Source organism: Talpa europaea, assembly GCF_964194135.1.
Source record: "Talpa europaea genome assembly, chromosome: 15".
Classification (NCBI taxonomy): domain Eukaryota; kingdom Metazoa; phylum Chordata; class Mammalia; order Eulipotyphla; family Talpidae; genus Talpa; species Talpa europaea.
Window position 1 is genome coordinate 33,790,934 of NC_140083.1, and position 20,607 is coordinate 33,811,540.

A 20,607-nucleotide genomic window follows, 5' to 3' on the forward strand; every position below is an offset into this window, starting at 1 on the left:
TAGAGGGCCTCCCTGGTGGCACAGCGGTTGAGTGCTGGGCTGCAAAGCTGCCGCAGCCTCTGCAGCACCGGTTAGATCCCCAGCTCCCAGCAAGGGTCCCACATGGCGCGCAGACCTTTCCTGCTGCGCCCGCTGCTCCCCTCAGCAGTGTATTTCGTCAGTCTGCCTGTTCTGCTCCATGCTCTGGCTCTGGTGAATTCTCTCATCCTCCTGTACTTCTGACTGTACCCAGTACTTGTATAAATAAATAAATAAATCTTTAAAAACAAAACAAAACTTGACAATAGAACCAGCATTTGATGGTATTAGTGTTCCAGATCTGGGTCCCTCTAATAGGTGTGTGGTAGTATCTCATTGTAGTTTTGCTACTCCTTTTTATTTATTTATTTTTTAAAGAAATATATTTTTAATGTAATTTATTTATTTATATATATTTTACATCAGGTATGGTCCCCATAAAATTTTCACCATCAGTCCACCTGTGCACCATCACCTTAGTCCCTTGTGCTCCTCCCACCCTCGTTTTGATCCCTCTCCCTCCCCCTTCCCTGCAGAGTGTCTCTGATTTATAGTTATCTGATTATTTTTGTTTAGTTCTGTCATTTTTTTTTGTTCCCCTATAGTCCTTCTATAAGTGAAACCGTCTGATATTTTTCTTTTTCCTTTTGACTTATGTCACTGAGAATAGTCCCTTCTAGCTACTCCTTTTAAAAATTATCAATGTTACAAGTAATTTTCAAGGATTGAGAAGACAAAAATTATGATTTGAGGGGCAAATGTGGTTGATTTCATGAGATTACTGAATGGTTTGAAGTCTAAATACATTGAAAGATTAAACTAAAAAGTCACACAGAAACAAGAAGGATTTAAAAACTATCATACCCTTAGTCTCTAAGATTCATACAGTTTTCTCATTGATGGATTCATAAATAAATATCAGATAAAAATAATAATAGCTATTTGGATGTTTTATACTTTCTCAGTTAAAGGTAAAAGTCAAAGTGATTATTAAGACAATCAATGTAAATATATTTGTAAACAGGAGAGACAAAATAACTAGGTTGAAATCCAATAAACAAAAAATCCAACTCTTAGAAAATTGTGAAATATTACATTGACATTTAAATGCTATAAAAGGTGAAAATTACATAGGGTCTCATTATCACATGACAAATTTTTACAAACTTACTAAGAAAGAACTACTAAAACAGGTAGTTAATTCCATCTGCAAATGAAATTTGTAGAAAAAGGCAGAAGAAATAAAGAGGGTTTTCAGGCTCCAAAACTGTTTTTCTTTTTTTCCAAAGGTGTGTATTTTATAGTTGTATGTGAGTGTACATGCTAATAAGAATTCCGTTGTATAGGTTATTGGTGATTTGATGAAGAATTTTGATTTTCAGTTACATTTCTTATTTTCTAGAAGTTGACATGTATAGTAATGGCAAAACTAGATTGTGTGTGGTGCTGGATTTTCATGATGTGATTATGCTCTCAGCATGCTAGTTTTTTTTTAGTCTAAAACAAAGGATTTGAACCTAAGATGATTTTTGACATCTTCCAGGGAACTCAGACTTAATGGTTATCCAGCTCTGAACAACATTCTCTGTGCTGTAACAGAGAAGATCTTTACTGTCACAGTTAAAGTACTTTCTACTTTAATAACTGTGAAGTTGTTTAAAATGAGTGTTTTAAAAATCCCCAGACTTTTAGAATTAAAGCTAGTGGGGATGGGAGCAGAAAGCAGGGTGTGGAGAATGCGCAATGGAATATGGTGAGGTATCGTGGGCACCCTGGTTGTTGGTGGGTTGTGGTGATTATCCTATACCTCTAGATCAAATACAGTGTTGCAAACCACTGATACCTTAACAACAACAACAACAACAACAACAACAACAATAACAAAGATTTTTAAAAAGTTTTTAAAATTGCTGGTTTGGGATTTCAGGCTTATGGCTCAACCATGCTGGAATCAATATGTATGTTTTGGGGGACTCACGCATTTTTCTATGAAAAGCATCCATAAGGCCAGAATAGTCTAGAAAGTCCTCCAAGGCCTGCTGTGTCTGGTATGTTACCAGTCTTGTTCTCAACTTCTTTATCCAATAATAGATACTTGATTTTTGTTTTTAAGGTCACAACATATATCTTTTAAAAAAGGCAAATTCCTGAAAGACAAGGGTTTTCCTTACATTAGAGTAAAATGTGTTTCACATTTTATGTGTTGGCCTTGGTCCAAATTAAATAATCTGGTAAAGTCATTAAAGCAATGTAAGCCTTTAAGCACTGTTCTTCATTGTTGCTCCTTTCGGGTTAAACTTTACTACCTAAAAGAACTTACTTTAAAAGAACTTATTTGGGTACAAAACATGTTGCTTAACTACAACTCTTTCTATTCTACTTTTCTCTGTATATCCCATGTGTTGCTCCTTAAATCTTGAAGAAATATCTGGTGATAAGTCAGCTATTTCCTTCCTATTTGGTCTAAGATAGCTTTGCAGAGACATACCCAAGGGATTAATAAAGATATTTTGTCTTTAAACTACTGTTACTTATCTCTCTTGTGTTAAAAAACATAGAGCTAAAATACAGAAAATCATCTTTTCCCTCCTCTGTGGTGGTGACTTCTTGTCCCAAATCTATGAATGGACTATGGGTAGGAAACAGAGGTGTTGTCAGTCAAACTTACAATTATGAACTTTGTAGCAATTATCTGCATATGACTATTCTTCACTTATGTCTTCTAGGTTGTAATGGTACAATTAATGATAAACCACAGTAACTGGATGGCTGGGAGTGTGGAATTAGAGTTATAGTTTATCTTAATTGTCCTCTAACATGTTCTTTGCCTGCAGCAATGTGGTATTTTGCTCCTGTCAGTAACAATTTGGCTACAAAGCTCCAAAGGCACTAGTGAGGTAAATAAATAAATATGTTTCTTCACCCCACCCCAAAGTAGTTTATCTTTGGTGATAAATGTAATAACAATGACAATGTAATAAATATTTCTATTAACATTTTCCTTAACTGCCTCATGTAATTATTTGTGCTGATATGTGGTTTGATAATGCAACTCCACTGAATTCAATTATCAAGAATGCTGTGTCTAGCACTGTGTTAGGCATGCAGCAATCCTTCCAAAGAATGGAAAAAAAAATAGGAAGATTGCAATGAAAATGGAGGTAGGAAGGGACAAAAGTGGCGATTAACATCCTTTGTTATTTGCTTAAGGACAGCCTGACTATAGCTTGAGAATATAGAGACCTTTCTTCTGGACCAAGAAGAATTTATAAAGTGACTGATCCCAAGGTTGTGGTAGTCTAAAATTTAAAACTTAAATTTAAAATTTAAAAATTCGAATCTGATATTTTAAATGTATTTTAATTTTTCAATTGTCTATATATCTAAATAACTCTGGGGGTACATTTCTGCATCTCCATATATGCTCTTACTTCACTTACCCTCTACCAATACTCCTGTGCCAGTGACCTAGCTCCTTTCTTTTCTTATCCCTTCTTCCCTCCTTTCTGTTCTTATCTCTTCTTCCCTTCCCTTTTATACTAAAATTTCAAAATTACAATACATGCATCAAAAGATATGGCCACATAAAAATGTGTACACACATGTTCACAGCATTATTCATAATAGTCAAAAACTGGAAAGAACCCAAATATCTACCAATTGAGGACTGGATTAAAAAGTTGTGGTATGTTCACGCAATGGAATATTGTTCAGCAACATAAAAAGGAAGGAGGTCCTGGCACATGCTACAACAGGGGTGAACACTGAAAATATTATGCTTAGTGAAAGACTACAGTCACAAAGGTCACATATTCATTTGTAAGATTCCATTTATATGAAATGTCCAGAATAGAGAAATCCTTAAAAACAGTAAGTAGATTTGTAGTTGTCAGGGACTTGGGGGGGTGGGGTTTGAGAGGTTGGGGATCAGGATTGATACTGATGGGTACAGGTTTCCCTTTAGGGTGATGAAAATGATCTGAAATTACAGTGGCAATGGTTGCACTGACAATACTCTTTAAAAGCCAGAATTTCATTGTATGTGAAGATTATCTCAACAAAGTTACATTATTTTTTTAAAATGTTACATGAGACAAGAGTATTGATGCCCTGGATGGAAAGCAATTATTTAACCTGGATTTTGAAGACCATACATTATAAGCATAGTTGGAGATTGCCTGTGGCAGCTGGCATTGAGGGGACCCCCTTACAGCTAGAAGAGGCCCTTCACACTCATGTGCTCAGCAGTTGGCTGTGAAATGAAGCTGTTTGCTGTCTATGTCAGCTTAGCCTGATGCCCTTTCTTCAGCACACCCCATTCCATGTTTTGTGCAGCGCGTTCCACAGTTCTAAAGAAAAGTTTAGTTCATACAGTTAATTCTGGCTCTGGCCCTGGATTCCACCTCTGCTGTTTCTGTCCCATAACACAGTATCACAAATGTGGGAAGAAGAGGGTGGGGTCAAAAGCGCAAAGGAGGGGTTGCTCTGTCAACTTTACCCAACCCAATGCCACCCTGCTATCATTTCCACTTCCAGTCTTTTCTCTCCCTTCCTTTTCTCAGAGACAACCCCCCCCCCCTTACCCAAATTATCCTTCTGGTCTCATGCAGGGCAGTTATCTGGGCTCCTGCCACTCTTAAGGATCACATCTACTGTCAGAGCCCTTCCAAGTATTTGCCCAAATAAAATTTCTCTAACACGAATTTTCATTCTTAGAGGAATTTTAATTAGACAACTGTTAAAATATTAAGCTAGCAATTAAAGTAATACATTTCTATAAATATTCATTTCACCATGGTGCAATTGAGTGCCTATGGAGATACCTTGGTTGAAAGAGAGGTTACAACAAAGTTTCCATTAGTTCTCATTCTTTTCTAAATAGAGTGGCTTTCCTGTGCCTCATGGTGGTGAAGAAATTGGGAGCAGGACAGGTGTGGCAACTAGTTGGTGACACTTAGTCTCTGAGGACTTCACTGATTATCTCTACTGATAAATGTGCCTCTGACTTCCTGATGGCCTTGAACTCTGGAATTTGAGGCCAAGAAGGGTATCTGATGTTTGGCATCATCTCAGTCACTTAGAGACCATTGTCTGAATTACAGGCTTATAATGAAGCACAGAGATTGACGGTCCCCCATTTAGAGGGTGTGCTGACTTTTTAAAGATGTGTATGCAGTCTGTGTTTTACATTATTTTATTTTGTTTTATTTCTGGTTGAGATGGGAACGGTTTCTTTCCCCTCAGTGCTTTTGGTAAACAAATTTGTTTAGTCTGTTAAGAATTTACACACATTGAATATATTAAAAGAGAATATTTGTCCTTTAGAGGGTGTTACTCCATGTCTAGGATGAGAATGAAGTAACAGAACTAGACAGCATCTTTGGCTATACTTGTCTCTGGTACTGTCAGCCTCTAACCCTGGACAAAAGTCAGTATCTGCTGGGACATCACTAACAGCCTGATTTATGTGAAATTGAATTGATTTGTATTTATCTGAAGTCAATAACAAAGAATTAAGATTGGGCAAAGAGCTGAATTTTACTAATGGAAAAACAGTGGTAGTTGTTTTAGAAGGGGAAACATGAGCATAAACAAAGAAGAATGTCAGGGAGGTCTTGGTGCATATCTTCGGTCTCTGTTGAAAGTGTCTCCTAGGAATACTTTGTTCTCCCTCAGGTTAAGCTCAGCACCTTGAGCCAAAACAGACAGGCAGCCACTTTAGCCCAGAAGAGCCTTTATAATCCGAAAAGGGATGCTGAGCCCTCTTTTTCCAAGCTCAGCCATTCCTCTTCCTTTAGAAAATTTCCCCTTGTCCTAAGACACACACAGACACTGTTTATACGAGACAGCTTTTCAAACTGCTACCCCTTTCCCAGAGTAAACACCTGAACTCAGAATTCCACTTCTCTTTGGGTAAGAAGAGCCATTTGTGGGGCTGAACTTGGAACAATGACCCCCAGGCAGTCAACACAATCTCTGGTGGTAGGTCACCCTGTCCACATCAGTCTGATGAAAATGCTTCATTATGTACTAAAAAATGTGGGCTAGCCAGACCTAGTTGCCAGACCTTGTTGCACATATGTGACCTAGGTCTGGGATATTTAACTCGAGTCCTAATATCTCAGCCAGCGAGGCTTCTGTCCTCCCAGACATCTTAGCGGCTGTCTGCACTGACCACAACAGTCCAGTGAAGAAGTATTTGAGGTTGAGTGGGGAAAGCTGGTTTTCTAATGCTACTTTTTGTCATTAGCTATTTTGACCCAGATGCCATGCCTGTTTATTAACAAAACTTAATTCTTAGCTACAATCTTATAAAACAAATAAACAAACAAACAAAAACCAGAAAAGCAAGTAGAAAATCCTTAGTATATAAACATGCTTTCTAAATACATAAATTGAAACATTATCTGCAAGATAGACTTTGAGACCAAGGAAACTTGGATATTCCAGAGGCTGGATCAACTCCCTTCATAAGTGGGCAACTGAGGTTAGTTGACTTTTCCTGAGCTAGAAGAATATATTTGTATATCACGACTGGAAAATAATTCTTTGTCTTAAGGCTTTTACAGCATTAGCACCTTCCTTCCTACTGATTGTCAAACAGAGATTTCTTCTGGGCTATGAATTGATTTTAAAAGTCCTCAAAAAAGATATAAATAGTAAAATTTTTTGTGGGCAGTGAAGGGAACATACCTATATGCTTTGCAGCAGATCTTAAGTGACAGATATTCTGAGTTAGACTAAGAACCAGCGCTGTATCTGTCAGGGGAACATTATGTTCTGAATAATGCCACCCACTGATGTTTTACTGAATCCACCCCACATTTCCACATGAAAGAAATCCCAGGCATCAGGATTACAACTCCCATCATGGCAAGATTCTTGACTACTTGAAGGGGGGATTGCTGGGAAATAAGGGTGGAGTTAAGCAGCCATACTTGATATAAAAGGCAACACATGTGGGCCTAAAGAGGGCTTGGGTTTTTCTGTCTTCATCATGCACCTGGGGTCCCAACTCAGAAAATGTTACTGGTAGGACATATTGACCAATTAGTCTCTCTCTGTCTCTCTTTCTCTTTCTGTTCCACCTCTTTTTATTTCCCTTATAAATAAACCTTTTATTAACTTTTCTATGTATGCCTGCCTTTGGGTCTTGTTCTGAGTAATTTTTTTAAGTGTGTAGGCGAGGACTTACACGCATTTCCCTTTAGAGTTGCTCTATAATATATCTAGAAATAGCTCAGTAGGTAGAGTTCATAGGAGAAATTTGGGTGTGTACCATGGGTGCACCATGGGTGCAAGGCTTTCTTGTATCACTGTGACTTCCTTTCACACATACAGAGAGAACAAGTGATGGATTGAGCCTGGGTGTCATGAAGGTGATGAAGAGAAGAGTATGTGTGTAGGGGGGCAAAGAACTGAATTATGCATAAGAGATCTTAGGATTCTTTCCTTATAATCCTATTAGGTAAAAATAAAGAATTTCAGGAAGACTCTGGATTATAACTTATGGGAATAAGGAGATAGTATTGATAAGAATTAGCAAGAACTAGTTTTTCGCTTATTTTGTTTGCTTTGGAAAAATGTATAAATATATATAATCACTATTACAGTCCATAAGCAAAGCCATAAATTTGATTATATCCCCTTTCAGTGAATTCTTCCTTTCCATATTATCCAGCTCAAAGTCAGGCAGTACTCTGAAATCTGTCCTCATAGTTTGGATTTGTCTATTTTTGAATGTCACACAAATGGAATCATATAGTAATCACTCTTTTGAATAGGGCTTATTTAATTCTATATAGTCTTTTTGAGATTCATTCATATTGGGCTTATTACCAGTTTGAGAAGCTTCGAATTTTAGTATAAATAATTAAATAATCATAAAAACACACTTTAGAATGCCACACTTATATATAAAAGACAAAATATGCAAACTAAAGCTTGCCTCATAAGTGAAAGTACTTGTCTTTGTTTAAAAAATAACATGTTTTAAAAGCCTACCAAGCTCCTTCTATCCAACATCTGATGTATCATCTTAGAAAATTATGAAGTTGGGAACATTATTCAGAGAAGTAACATCTGAATAGATTGTAAGCTCTGAAGGAAGAGATTTGTGCTGGTTTAGGTCACTGAATTAGCTCAGGGTTCTAGAATGGGGGCCGGCAGATAGTATGTACCCAATGGATATTTGTTGAATGACAAACAAAAAATATTATTCATCAAATGTCATTTATCTTTTTATTTTCAGATTTTAGGTGAAGGGATTTATGACATTAATCCCCATGTTGCTATGAATATGTTGATTGTGGTGGGTGCTGTCATCACGATACTGGGGTTCCTGGGGTGCTGTGGTACAGTCGCAGAAAACCGTTTTGTGCTTTTTGTGGTGAGTTCTCCAGAGACAACACAATGTGTTGGCTAAAGCTCAGAGTGATGAGAATTGCTCCTGTACCCTTTTTCTGTCTAAAGTGCTTGCCAAGATTCGTGATGCTCTAACTTATGTTTAGAGAGCTCAGTTAAGTTAGTATGTTTAGTTTAAGTTAGAGGGTATCCTAAGAGAAGAGAAATTTTAGTCATTCGTTCACTCACTCAGTTATTATGCTAAGTACCTGCTATATGCCAGGTACTGTGTTAAATGATACACAGACCTTAAGACTAGAACCCATTCGGGAAGATTAAGAAGTAAACAATTAGCTACCATGGATGTGTCCCAGGAAGAAGACAAAGATAGAGGAGGGAATCTTTCAAGTGAGGAGTAGAAGTAAGGTCCTTGCCTGGGTGAGGATGTGATGAGATTTCCAGGGAGAGACTGGCAGTACAATGCGGCCATGTTTGGGGAACTGCAAGCTCTTAGGAATGACTAGAGAGAATAATAGATGATTTTTGGTAAGTGAAGGGAGATAAATCTGAGTGTGAAGCATGGTCAAATCATATTATAGTCTAAGAAAATTGTAAGAGTGCAATAATCCGTTTCATTGCTTAGAAAGCTTCAAGGAGGATGGATTGGTTGGATTAACCAATTTCATTTTAACATCATACATAGTAAAAATTAGTAAATAAAAATATTAGGAAAAAAGCATCAAGTATTTATTAGCTATAAATCTGACATAAGAGTTTATCAGACATCATCTAAACTTGTTTCTCTAATAAAAAAAGTATCGGATGAGTCCCTGAAAAGACTTTTTTTTTTTTTAGCTATTTGTTTATGAGAAAAGATAGAGACAGGAGTTTGAGTGGAATTCTCACAGCATTCCTAATGGTTGCTTTTTATTTTTTTTTTTTTTTTTTTTTTTTTTTTTAATAAATTTTATTGTTATATTCCCCATACAATTGCAGCCCCCCATTCTGACCCCAATCCCTCCCCTCCCGCCCCCGCCCCCCTAAAAGTGTCTCTGGTTCATAGTTTTTTGTTGATTTTGATTTTCACTTTCTTATAGTTATTCATTTTCCTGGTCCATTATTTAAGTTTTCTAGATTCCTGCTATGAGTGAGACCATCCGGTATTTTTCTTTTTCTTTTTGGCTTATTTCGCTGAGCATGATCCCTTCCAGCGCCATCCATGTTGCAGCAAATTGCATGTGTTTATCTTTTTTGAATGCTGAGTAATATTCCATGGTATATATGTACCACATCTTCTTGATCCAGTCATCTATTTTTGGGCATTTGGGTTGTTTCCAAAGCTTAGCTATTGTAAACAGTGCTGCTATAAACATAGGGGTGCAGGTGTTCTTTGGAATTGATGTTTCTGTGTCCTTTGGGTACATACCTAGGAGTGGAATTGCTGGGTCATATGGAAGCTCTATGTTTAGTAGGTCCAGAAATCTCCACACAGCTTTCCACAGTGGTTGGACCAGTTTGCACTCCCACCAACAGTGCAGAAGAGTTCCTTTTTCTCCACACCCTCGCCAACATTTGTTGTTGCTAGTTTTTTTAATATGTGCCATTCTCACTGGTGTAAGATGGTATCTCATGGTAGTTTTGATTTGCATTTCCCTGATGACAAGTGATGTTGAACATTTTTTCATATGCCTGTTGGCCATTTGCATTTCCTCTTCAGAGAAGTTTCTTTTAAGCTCTTCTGCCCATTTTTTGACTGGATTATTTTCTTTGTTGTTGTTGAGTCTCATCAGCTCTTTGCAGATTTTTGTGATCAGTCCTTTATCATTAGTGTTGGGTGCAAAAATGTTCTCCCAGTTGGTGGGGTTTCTCTTTGTTTTTGTTATTGTCTCTTTTGCTGTGCAAAAGCTCTTTAATTTGATATAGTCCCAGCTGTTTATCTTTGCCTTCACTATCACTGCTTTGGGTGATGTGTCTGTAAAGATGTCTTTGATGTGCAAATCACGTAGTGTTTTGCCTATATTTCCTTCTATATATTTTATGGTTTCAGGTCTTATGTCTAGTTCTTTAATCCATTTTGAGTTGATTTTTGTGTATGGTGTGAGGTGGTGGTCAAGCTTCATTCTTTTGCATGTAGCGACCCAGTTTTCCCAGCACCATTTATTGAACAAACTTTCTTTGCTCCAATGCATAGTCTTTGCTCCTTTGTCAAAGATTAGTTGACCATAAATCTGTGGGTTTATTTCTGGATTTTCTATTCGATTCCATTGGTCTGTATGTCTGTTCTTGTTCCAATACCATGCAGTTTTGATGATTATGGCTTTGTAGTATAGTTTGAAGTCTGGGAGTCTGATGCCTCCATTCCCTTCTTTTTTTTTCAGGAGAGCTTTGGCTATTCGGGGTTTTTTGTGATTCCATATGAATTTCATCAATAATTGTTCTATTTCTTTGAAGAATGACATTGAAATTTTGATTGGAATAGCATTGAATCTGTATATTGCTTTTGGAAGGATGGCCATTTTAATAATGTTTATTCTTCCAATCCATGAGCAGGGGATGTCTCTCCATTTCTTTGTGTCTTCTTCTATTTCTTTTAACAGTGTTTTATAGTTTTCTTTGTATAGGTCCTTTACCTCTTTTGTTAGATTTATTCCCAAATATTTGATTTTTTTTGTTTCAATAACAAAAGGGATGGTCTTTTTGATTTCTTCTTCTTCAGATTTATTGTTTGTGTATAGGAAGGCTACTGACTTTTGCGTGTTGATTTTGTATCCTGCCACTTTACTGAACTGATTGATGAGTTGAATTAGCTTTTCTGTGGAGTTTTTGGGGTTCTCTATGTATAATATCATATCGTCTGCAAATAGTGATAGTTTGACTTCTTCTTTTCCTATTTGGATTCCTTGGATGTCTTTCTCTTGTCTTATTGCCCTGGCTAGGACTTCCAGTATTATATTGAAAAGCAATGGTGAGAGTGGACATCCTTGTCTTGTTCCAGATCTTAATGGAATTGCTTTCAGCTTTTCACCATTGAGAATGATACTGGCTGTTGGCTTGTCATAGATGGCCTTTATGATGTTGAGGTATGTTCCTTGTATCCCAAGAACTTCAAGGGCTTTTATCATGAATGGGTGTTGTACTTTGTCGAAAGCTTTCTCAGCATCTATTGATATTATCATATAGTTTTTATATTTCTTTTTATTGATGTGTTGGATAACGTTGATTGATTTTCGGATGTTAAACCATCCTTGTGCCCCTGGAATGAATCCAACTTGGTCGTGGTGAATTATCTTATGGATACATTGTTGGATTCTGATAGCTAAAATTTTATTGAGGATTTTTGCATCAGTGTTCATTAGGGAGATTGGCCTGTAGTTTTCCTTTTTTGTGTTGTCCTTGTTCGGTTTTGGTATTAGTGTAATGTTGGCTTCATAGAACGTGTTTGGTATTGTCCCTTCCTTCTCAATTTTTTGGAAGAGTTTGTGAAGGATAGGCACTAATTCGTCTCTGAATGTTTGGTAGAATTCATTTATAAATCCATCAGGTCCTGGGCTTTTGTTTTTGGGGAGGTTTTTGATTACCATTTCAATTTCGCTAATTGTAATTGGTCTGTTTAGGTGTTCTATTTCTTCTTTATCTAGCTTTGGGTGATTGTAGAGTTGTAGGAATTTGTCCATCTCCTCTAGATTGTTAAACTTGTTTCCATATAACTGTTCATAGTAGTTACTGATTATTCTTTTGATTTCTGCTGTGTCCGTTGTGATTTCTCCTCTTTCATTGATGATCCTGTTTATTTGTGCTTTCTCCCTTTTTTCCTTTGTGAGCCTGGCTAGGGGTTTGTCTATTTTATTGATTTTTTCAAAGAACCAGCTCTTGGTTTCATTGATCTTTTGGATTGTTTTTTTAGTTTCAATTTCATTTATTTCTGCTTTGGTTTTTATTATTTCTTTTCTTCTACTGGTTTTGGGGTTTTCTTGTTGTTCTTTTTCTAGATCTTTGAGCTTCGAGATTAGGTTGTTTCTTTGCGTTCTTTCTTGTTTCTTGATGTGAGCTTCTATTGCTATATATTTTCCTCTTATTACTGCTTTTGCTGCATCCCATACATTTAGGATATTGGTGTCCTCCTTGTCGTTCAATTCAAAAAATTTTTTAATTTCTTCTTTGATCTCCTCATTAGTCCAATGGTCTTCCAGTAGTGTGGTTTTTAATCTCCATGAGGTAGGAAAGTTCCTTGCCTTCTTTTTATGGTTTATTTCTAGTTTGATGCCTTCATGGTCAGAAAAGATGGTTGATATGATTTCAATCTTGGTGTATCTGTTGATGTTTGTCTTGTGCCCCAGTATGTGATCGATCCTGGAGAATGATCCGTGTGCGCTTGAGAAAAATGTGTACTCCGTTTTTTTGGGGTTTAGTGTTCTATAGATGTCTGTTAAGCCCAATTGCTCTAGGTCTTTATTTAGAGCTTTGGTTTCTTTACTTATTTTTTGTCTTGTTGATCTATCCATTGTTGATAGTGGTGTGTTGAAGTCTCCCACTACGTATGTGTTTTCTCTGATGTCTGTTTTCAGAGAGGACAACAGTTGTCTGATATATTTTGGTGCTCCTTCGTTTGGTGAGTATATGTTAATTAGTGTTATTTCTTCTTGAAGTATTGTCCCCTTGATCATAATGTAGTGACCATTGGGGTCTCTTTTTATCTTTTTGAGTTTGAAATCTGTTTTATCTGATATAAGTATAGCTGTTCCTGCTTTCTTTTTTGGCCCATTTGCTTGTAGGATTGTTTTCCATCCTTTGACTTTGAGCCTATTTTTATCTTTTGTAGCTAAATGTGTTTCCTGGAGACAGCAAAAGGTTGGGTTTTGTTTCTTAATCCAGGCTGCAACTCTGTGTCTTTTTATTGAAGAGTTTAGTCCATTTACATTTAGAGTTAATATTGATATGTTAACATCTGTATTTGCCATTGTGTTTGTCTTTCCTTTGATTTTATTTATTTATTCTTTTAATAACTTTTTTTTTTTTTTGGCCTTCTTTCATTGTTATTCGTCGCTCTGAGGTTCTGGCTTTAGGACTCCTTGTAGTATTTTTTGGAGTGGGGGTTTAGTTGCAATGAAATTCCGGAGTTTCTGTTTGTCTGGGAAGGTCCATATTCTTTCTTCAAAGAGGAAGGAGAGCTTTGCGGGATAGAGTATTCTTGGTTGGCATCTGTTTTCTTGGAGTCTGTTGACTATGTCCCTCCACTCTCTCCTTGCCCGTAGTGTTTCTTCGGAGAAGTCTGATGTCAGCCTGATTGGTTTTCCTTTGAATGTTATCTGTTTCTTCCCTCTTGCCAGCTTCATTATTTTTTCCTTGTCCTGGATTCTTGGGAGCTTTACTATTATGTGTCTTGCTGTATTTTTCCTTTCGTCGTGGAAGTTTGGTGTTCTTCTTGCTTCTTGTATATCAATTTTCAGCTCCTTCTTCACATTTGGGAAGTTCTCTTCAATTATCTCTTTGAATATTTTCTCTGTTCCTACATCTCTCTCCTCTCCTTCTGGTATTCCTATAACTCTTATATTTCCTTTCCTCATGGAGTCAGATAGTTCCCGAAGTCTTTCTTCGTTCTTTTTCCTTCGTACTTCTCTTTCCTTCTCTGTTTTGGTTCTTTTTATTTCTGTGTCTTCAAGATTACTTATTCGTTCTTCCATTTCATCTATTCTGCTTTCATTGCTTTTTCCAGAATTCTTTAGTTCTTCCATTAATTCTTTGATCTCCTGCATTTCTTTTACTTCCCTCTTTAGGGACTCAATTTCTTTCTTCTGACCATTGTTTTCCCTCTCTTGGGACTCAATTGCATTCTTCTGATCGTTGATTATTTTTCCCTTATCATTGTTTTCCTTTATGACTTCTGTCAGTTTTTTAATCACGGCAATTTTAAATTCTCTTTCTGGAAGGCTCAGAAATTCTTCCAAGTTATTGTCGTTGCAATCTGGGGGCTGGCTTTCTTTTTGTGGTGTGCTTTTTCTCTGGAGAGTTGCTAGGTTGCGTGTGGTTCTTCTCCTCCCTACTGTCTGTTTTCTAATTTGCCGTATGCGTTGGGACACTGTGTTGTTGGGACTTGCCGGCATCTTGGGTGGGCTTCTCTGTTCCCCTCTGGTTCTTCCAGGAGTCATCTGTCAGTTTCAAGCAGCCTTTACTGGAGAAAGGTCCCTGTTCTAAAATGCCGATGTGGGGACACACTCCCCTGTGCGCCTGGTCTGCCCCGGCGGTGGGTTCCTGCTCCCCTCTGGGCTTGGACTGCAGGCCAGAGGGGGTCTGGCGTGGGCGAACTTCCCCCGCTCACCTCTGGCTCCTGGGGAAGCCTTCTGCAGGTAGTCTTTACTGAAGAAATGTCCCTGTTCTAAAATGGTGATGTGGGACACACTCCCTGCGCTTCTGGTCTCAGGCACTCTATTCTGCGCGCCTGGTCTGCCCCGGCTGTGGGTGCTCGCTCTCCCTGTGGGCTCAGACTACTTGTTCAGAAGGGGCCCGGTGTGGGCTAACTCCCCAGCTGGCCACTAGCTCCTTCAGTAGCCTGTGCTGGGGTCAAGTCGCTAGGTGGCACCAGAGATCTCTCCTAGAGCCCTTGGGGAGCTGATTTTCCACCCCGTGGGACAGGGAGCAGAGCGGGGATGGTAGGGTACACCTCAACGGCTTTAGGGTGCTGTGTCTGTCTTGTGCCCCACCGTCGTGGGGAACCCACGCCCCTAATTTCGTGCCCCGGGTCTCAGTTCCAAAGCCCTCAGTTCCAGGGCGTGGGCTGTAGCCCAGATCAGTGGCGCGGGAATGGCGCCTTTTGAATCCCGCTCCCCTGCCTGGGCGCCTTGTTCCTGCTCACTCAGGGAGGGCCTCCGCCCGGGTCTCAGTTCCACAGCCCTCAGTTCCAGGACGCGGGCTGTAGCCCAGATCAGTGGCGCGGGAATGGCGCCTTTTGAATCCCGCTCCCCTGCCTGGGCGCCTTGTTCCTGCTCACTCGGGGAGGGCCTCCGCCCGGGTCTCAGTTCCAAAGCCCTCAGTTCCAGGACGCGGGCTGTAGCCCAGATCAGTGGCGCGGGAATGGCGCCTTTTGAATCCCGCTCCCCTGCCTGGGCGCCTTGTTCCTGCTCACTCAGGGAGGGCCTCCGCCGTCTCCCCGCAAGCCTAGGTCGCAGGCGCGGGGACCTGGGCAGCTGCAATCCGAGCACCGCTTTCGCGCAAGCTTACCGGGCTGGGCGGCCGGGGCTGTGTGCTGGTGCTGGTCTCCTCCTGGGGGGCGGGGCTCTCTTTTTAATGGCGCGTGGAGCTCACCTCCGCGGCGGATCCTGCAGGGTTCGCCTCAGCTCCCGTTCACGGGGTGTGGTGGCTGCAATAGTTCCTTTCCACTCACAGTCCCACTTGCTGTGTCCGTTTTTCTTGTTGGGCGTTTTGGTTTGTTGTTTTCCTCCTCTCTGCCGGTCGGAGAGTGCCGCCTCTGTGGGCGGGGGAGGGGAGCAGGGTTCTGCGCTTCCCTCCCTTCTCGTCCTCTTTTATGGCAACTTTCTTCTTCGGGCAGTTTGCTGGAGTCGTCCGTTTATCTTCCGTGTCCCAGTTCTCACTGGGACCTGCCGCTTTTCCTCCCTATTAACTTTTTTTAATGGGAGATCTTACTCGCAGCGTCTCCTTGCCGCCATGTTGCTCCGCCCCTTCCGCTATTTCCTAATGGTTGCTTTTTAATTAATAAGGTCTCATTTGCAATTTAGGGAACTGAATTACTCAAAGAGCATGTCAAAAGACTTAATTTGTGAGCTGCATTTTTAAAATTCTAATTAGATAGCTCTGAGGCAGGCTTCAGAAACAGGCGTTTATAACAAGATCCCAGTTGAGTCTAGTGGTCGAAGCATTTTTTGAAGTCAGTCCTGAATTTGTGTTTGATGTTTTCAAATTTTCCTCCATTCAGCATCAGGACGATGCCAGTAGTCTGATCAGTGATATTTTGTCAATTATTGTCAATGTTTCTGAGAAGTGATGGCCCCCCAATTTGCTGTTGAGCCTTGAGGCAAAGAATGGAGTATATGAAGATTGTGATTAATACTCCAACTGTGATTTGATCCCAGCTGCAGAAAGAAGTGCCAGGCCGAAATGTCCCAAGATGTTATTTACTCAATGTACAGGGATAATATATATATACTATGTAATATGACATATATGATATATATATTTATTTATATATTTATATATATAATGTTTTTATATATATATATTCTTTTCCTTTTCTTCCCCAGTATTTTGTAGGCTTGCTTCTGATCATAATGATGCAGTTGTCAGCAGGTTTCTTAACAGTTAATTTCAAATCTAAGGTATGTATACATATGTTTGATAATTTTGGAAAAGTCTAAGAAATTAGAACATGACTTTATGGTATGAATAATTTAATAATATTTTCCATTTTCAGACAGAGCACGTTCTGAATGAGATTCTCTATGAAAATGTAGTGCTTTTGACTGCAACAGATGATGCTGGGAAAACATTCCAGACAGCCGTAGCTATGTTTCAAGAAAAGGTAATTAGAATTTGTAGATCTTTTGAAGGAGTTGAACATAGTTCTGTGTTTTCCTAATTTTTAATAAGCGTGTTTCTTAGTTATTGAAAAAGTCTCCATTTTGCAGATTTTGACTAATTATTTTGTCATCATACAAGAATAAAAATGCAAGAATATTTCTATTGTTTTTCCAACTTCTTTCCAAGTTCTAAAGCAGTTTGGAAGACAGAGATTAAGAAGTTATTTTTAGGCTAGGTTAAGCTTTGATTGGGCCAAATCAATAATTGTTTTAATATTTAGCATCATTTACCATTTTGAAAAATAATGTGTTTGTGCTATTGGGATTCTTTCTCTCCCTCCTTCCCTCCCTCCCTCTCTCTCTCTTTCTCTCTCTCTCTCTCACTGTCTGACCCCATCCTAGCCCTTGCTCCCTAAAAGTAACTGTGGCTATAATTTATTTCTACTTACTGTGGACCAGGCTTTATATTCAGTAGCCCATTTATTTCCCAACTCAATTCTTAACTCTATGTGATAGATAATAAATATCAGTCTTCATCATTTGTAGAGAGGTCTAACAGCTAACAATTTGATGGGGTTGGAATTTGAACCCAGATCTCATTTGTCACTTCTTTATAATCATTACAATAGACCCTATTTTTTTTTAAATTGGTTTAACTCTTTTATTGTCTTTAAGGTAATGTCAAAACTTGGACTCACATTGTTGAAGGTGTGCTAATATCTGCTTCCTGCCTAATCTTTACACGCCAGTCCAACCTGGTTTATCTACTCAGGATCCCTTGTATATTCTGCTTACCTCGCTTTGCGTCATTCCCCATCCTTGGAATAAACTTACTACTTTTCTTTTTCTTTCCAAATACTTCATGTACTTTAGGACTCGACTGAGATATTGCTCTATGAAACTCTTCCTAATCATGCCTTCTTTATCCAAAATTCACATCGTATTAACTATATGTAGCATCCACTTCACATTTGTCATAGGAATTCTTAGATGAGAACTGGGTTTTATAGGACATTTAACCTGATTCTCATTGAAATATCTTATTTTATGCTCATCTACCCTGTAATCAAATATTGAAGAGCTGAAAGTTTACCAATTTTTGCCCATCCTATCCATTTATATCCAAGTTTGGTAATTAATATGTTCTTTCTTAATTTGAAATCAAATCAGCTTGCCTATAATTGATATCATTTAGTTTTAGTTTTTCCTTCTGGAGTTTCAGAGGAAAAAGAAAAATTACTAATGATTTTATATGTTGCATTTTTTTTTTTGAAAATGCCTATCATGTGTCTGCTAAAAGCTTTGCTAATACAGACACAGTGGCTTCTTTTTTTAAAGGTTTATTTTTTTCAAATAAATTACCATTATTTTTCATCCTTGTTAATTTTTTGACAGTACAGGATTTCTCCCCTTATGTGGTCACCATAGTTCTCCTATCACCAAAGCATGACTATTTCTCCACCATAGTCCATTGTGCTCTCCACCATTGTACAATCCATTGTGCAATCCATTGTGCTCTCCATAATCCATTGTGCTCTCTACCACCATTGTGCCTCCCCTTCCAGATGCCTCAGATACATGGTGAGCGTTCAAGAGTTTGTTTTAAAAAGTTTGTCATTATCTGACCCTTAGTTTGGTTTCTCTCTATTCCACATATAAGTGGAACCATTGGTATTTGATACATAGATTCTTGAGCTATTTACCAGATTTTCTTTCCTAGAGCATTTCCTTGTACTTACTTGAATAGGGATTATAAATATTTCATTTAAAACATCATATCCAATAGTGGTTACCAGGGGAAGGCGGGAGTTGGGGGACGTGTGGTGTGTATTGGCACTGGGGTTTTGGGGGAGGGTGAGGGAAGCATGTATACATGTTGAGGTGTGAAGTTGTACTTCCCAAATTATATGGTCATGCAAATGAATGGCAAACCAATAAAATTTGATTTTAAAAAGTAAAAATAAAATAAAACATCATATCCAGGAGCTGACACCTGATATGTGTCAGTTCTTGATTAACTAGGTCCTCTGTTATGATTTTCCTAGCTAGCCTATAACTGCATTCCTTGATCCTTTCTCCTCCAGGATCATTCCCACTTTAGACTCCAGCTTGATCCAGGTTTAAAGCGAGGAGGCACTTTAGGCAGTTCCTCTGCTGGGTGGGGCTGAGCATCAATGTTACTCCTCAGAGTTGAACAAGGTCAATACCTATTGGGTCTCTGAGTTGGATCATGAGTCACATTTGCTGAACACCATCCAGTGTCCAAGATCTTAGTGCCAGCCATGGGTTTCTAATGTTCTGTTTGTTGTAGAATAATTTCTGAATTACTTCCATTTTTGTACACAAATCCTCTGCCTAAAGTGCCTTGGCTCTTTTTATTATCCATTCTTAGGTGTTTTTCTTTTCTTTTTCTTATCCATCAGAGCTTCTTTTTCCAGTGATGCTTCTTTGGGAAAAACAATTCCTACCCCAAACTCTGGTTGTGTGACCCGGGACCTCACCACGCACAGGCAGAAGATACAGATGCTAAGTGACCTTCTCTTTGAATTTCAGGGAATTACTATACACATTCTCTGCTAACACATTGATGGAATGTGCCCCTGTTGGATTCCCCATGATCATCATTCGTCTAGAGATTGTTGTATCATTTACTGTACAGTGCTTTGTTCACCCAGCTATTATAATGCTTTCTTGGAAGTCCACATCAACTTCATCCCCAATTGCTCTCACATCTGATCTGGTGACCTGATATCATGTCAAGTTTAACCTCTCAAATCCTACCCTTTAAATAAATAATTTCTATGGAATCCTGAGTTATACTCTATTTCAAAAATAGATTGATCTTGAGTCCATATATTGGGACTTCCTTTTTTTTTTTTAAGCTGGAGTGTTCATACCAATGAATGACATTCAAGAGTATTTGATCAGGAGTGAGCACATAGTATGTTTCCCTGGAAAGACAGGAGATTGTTTCAAGATTGCCCTATTTACTAATATTGACTTTGGGACCATGTGAAATCTCCAGCTCTTTGTCATATGAATTTCTGGTCAGGCATATATTTCTGCAATTAAGTCTTTAAACCAAAGTACAAGACATTATATCTGCCTCAGTTGATCTTGCTAGTTTAAACCCATTGCTTGAACTATCTTTGAAACCCAGTTATGTTTTCCAAGGTGTTAGTCATTACTCCCATTTCTGTATCAACTACAAAGTTGAAAAGATACTGTTCTTACCTTATCTAAATCATTAATAATAGAGGGGTAAGAACAAAGAGGGAAGGATATGCAATGGACTATAGTGGTGGGTGATGGGTGATTATGTGGTGGATGCACTACTACTGGTGTAATACCCCATGGGAGGTTTTCCAATGTCACCTCAATTAAAAGTAAACCAATAAACCAAAAAGTGATAAAAAATAATGCAAAAATAAGATAAATCATTAATGATAATGTTAAACCAGTCATCTTCATGTGAGAAGATCGTGGAAACAATGACAACAACAAAACCAAACCAGATAATAACAGCTGACACTGCTGGGTTAAGCCAGTGTCTGGGCTAAGTATTTCCTATTTTCACATGGGTTCTCTTATTTTCATTGTTACAACAAATCTATGAATTTGATGCTATAATTATGAACTATTATTATCTGTATTTCACAGTTAAGGAAACTGGCACAGAGAGGTTTAGTTAATGGGTAACATGGTTACCCAGCCAGTA